This window comes from Hippopotamus amphibius, chromosome 17 (genome assembly GCF_030028045.1).
Source record: "Hippopotamus amphibius kiboko isolate mHipAmp2 chromosome 17, mHipAmp2.hap2, whole genome shotgun sequence".
NCBI lineage: Eukaryota > Metazoa > Chordata > Mammalia > Artiodactyla > Hippopotamidae > Hippopotamus > Hippopotamus amphibius.
This window is the reverse complement of record NC_080202.1, coordinates 16,119,599-16,123,068: the sequence shown is the minus strand read 5'-3', so window position 1 is coordinate 16,123,068 and position 3,470 is coordinate 16,119,599.

Here is a 3,470-nt window from a genome sequence, read left to right as displayed (position 1 = left end):
GTCTTGGCTACCAAACCATCCTTTCTGGACCTCCCCACCCTGGGGTAGAAAGGTTAGGACACACTAACTATAGATTCCCTGGTCCTGTGATTTTACCCCGACCCTCACCTAAGACTGTGACGTTTCAATCCGAAGAGTGAGGCATCTCAGAGGACTTCCTGCCCAGCATGGGAAGGATGAGGGGATGGGGGGTGGGGGGAGAACTTCCCCCAAGAGAACTTCCAAAAAGATTAGAGACAGTGGCTGCCCTACAAAGAGGAAGGGAGAGGGTGCCCTTCCCCTACACCCCTTCGTACTGAGATCTACCCCTCCCTCCTCTGGCCCTCCAACTCCTCACATAAGAAAGGGTCACTTCCCTATCCCGGCTGTGTCTTCCTGCCCCCATCTTTCCCAGCTGGGCTCTGGGTTCCACAGGTGACATGAATGGAGCATAGCCTGGTGCTGTGTACACCGCTAACCCTGGAGGGTGGTCTCTGCAGGGTCAGGGGCCCACTCAGTCCCACTTAAGGAACCACCACCAGGCAGGCTGCTGCCACCAAACAGCAGCCTAGGAAGCAGCCCCACACTCTGCCTGAACAGGGATGGGGCAGCTGTGGGAGCCAAAAGCACATACAGGGACCCAGACCTTGAGTCTCAGAGCAGCCACAGGTGGGGCTTTTGGTTAGAAAGTCCTTCCAGGGGCCACGCCAGCCAACACCACTTACCTTCCCCAGAGGACACCGCTGCAAAGGATCCCATAATAGAGCCCCACCCTACATCAGCACCCTCCCTCACTGAGACTCTCAGGCTGGGGCCAGGGCTAGAGGGATGGGGTGGAGGAGAGAGTGGGCGGAAGGCATGGGCAGCCAGTGCTCCCAAGAGGAAGACAACCCCACCACCACCACCACACCACAGCCCATCCCCCCGCCCGCCGCAGCCCAGCCCTACAGGATTGGAAGTGGTGAAGGCTCTCTGTCAAGCCCCCAACTGCAGTTGCACCCCAGCTCTGAGCAATCACAGGCCTGTGTCTTGATACCCAAGTCCCTAAGGGCAGGGCAAGTGTTTCATGGCTGAACGTTACTGGCACCCACTTCCTTACCTCAGACCCTCGAACGCTGGAGGCTCAGGCAACCTGCTGTACACCTCCAGCATAGGCAGTGAGCAAGGACATCTCCTCCGGGAGCCCTCAGTCCAACCTCAGTCCTATGGGCCCATTCAGCACACCTACGAGCGAGCTTGCCCCTGTACAAGTAAGACAGGCAGCAAGCAGATAAGACTTGGCGGGGGGGGGGGGGGGGGGGGTCTCATGTTTTTTTGTTTGTTTGTAACCAGACTGGCCCTTGGACTTAAAACCGAGCGGCAGCTTCTCGCCGAACTGAGCCTCTCACTTCCTCTTATATGCTGCCCCCTGCTGGCCACCCCTCACCACGTGTTCAACCACCGTTTAGAATGAGGAATAATCTGAATGGATGCGGGGTCTGGAAGTCCTCTATTTGCAGGGAATTAACCCTTTTTTTCAGGGGCTCTAAACCTGAGGGTTCTAAAACTGGTTAGAATTCATGAGTCCATGAACTTGGATAAAGAAACTATACCTTCATTTTCACTCATCTCCACCTCGAATTTAGCATTTCTCTTGATTAAAAATGTCAGCAATAGGGGGCTTGCCTGGTGGTACGGTGGTTAAGACTCCACGCTCCACGCTTCCAACGCAGGGGGCACGGGTTCCATCCCTGGTCAGGGAACTAAGATCCCGCAAGCAGCATGGCAGGCCAAAAAAAAAAAAAAAAAAGTCAGCAACAAATCACAATAGCTTTTCTCAGAATCTGTGACTTTGTCATTGGGTAGAGAAATCGCAGATGTTTTCATATTACATGACAGATATTGCAAAATATGGATAGATCTCTGTATGTAGTTTTTAATATATAAAATATATAGGATTACAATATACTTTATGTACATAATAACCTTATGGTCCACAAGCTTCAGTAGAGACAACAAATGGGTCCATGACACACAAAAAAGTAAAGCACTCTTCGCTTCAGTTGCCAGGTAGTGGGGAATTGGAGGGTGGCTCTCAGCAGAGGGGCCAGGCTCCGGTGGAAGGCACTGGGGGCTTGGGACAACAACTCTCCACCAGCTGGAAGGGAAGCATCTCAATATTTTACGCGTTTGGCAGACCCCATGTGCACCCCGGCTCCAGCCCAGGTGGGCATGAGTGGTGGTCTCCCTGTAGTATTTGGGCTTTCCTGCTCAACCCCGTGTTGGGGTCCTCATGACACCCCTAAGACGTCAAAGCAAAAATATCTGGCTGACTTCAAAGAGACAGAATCTGAGACCCAGATCTGGCAAGGTCCAGATCAGCCTTCAAGGTCAACAGCTCACCATCACCGGAGGCAGCACCAGCCCCACCAACGCTGTCTTCTTCCTCCTTCTACTGCCCAGGGATCTGCTAGGTTCCCAGGGAAAGTGTCAGGAACCAAATGCACCAAGTTGCACCATTAGCAGTAGGACTGATGCCAGAAGGATTAAGATTTAAAAGGATGCAGGGGGCCAAGGCTTCTCCCAGCCAGGCCGCCTCCAGGCCCAAGGGACACAGGCCTCTCCAGATGAAGGCCTCTTTGGTACATGCTCCAGGGATGAGGACCTCAGAACAGGGACCTCCCTATCTGTCCGAAGGTGGAAGTACGGCAGGCCCAATCTAGGACCTCAACCCGATTTCATTTAGCAGGTGCAGTGAGGACTGTTATCAGGGTGGTAGGGGAGAATTTTCTTCCTCTTTCTTGCTATGGCTTCTCTGTAGACTTGTAACCACGAAAACAACACCTCCAATTCCAAACACTTATATACCTGTACAGCCTCATCTGCAAAGCAAAACCCCCTCCCATCCCATGCACCTTCCTCACCTTTGTGACAGCTGACAGTTCCTAACCACTTACTTCTTGGTGAAATTCTTTCTTCCCTTACCTTTAACACAGCCTGCTCCCAAACAGATTCCTGCCCCCACCTCTCTGGCTGTCTCCATCACTGGCTCCTCTCTCTCTGCCCTGCTCTCAAACGTTCACTGGCCTTCCCTGGGGTTACTCTCATTCAGTGACCCTCCATTGTGAGGGGTGGAGTGTTAGGACTGAGTGTCCCATTAATTGGAGAGCATTTGGCTTTCCTGCCCCCTGCTCACTAAACACCAGTAGAGCCAGGTAGCCACCCCATAATCCCAGCCACCATCACAGGTGCTTGAAAACTTAGGACGACTTTGACAGGAAGAGATGGGGGAGAGAGCATTTAGGCACAGGGAACGACCTAGAGCAAAGGTCTGGAGGCAAGATTTATCGGTTGCCTTCAAGAAAGTGAATATTTACAATGTGGAAGACCTGTGGAGCCTTGCGGTTCAGGTGTTGGGGCTTCTGCTGAGGACAATGGTGGGCCATTGAGGAGGATTAAGCAGGAATGAGCTGGTCAGATTATCTCTGGCAGCTGAGTGAAGGGTGGGTTGG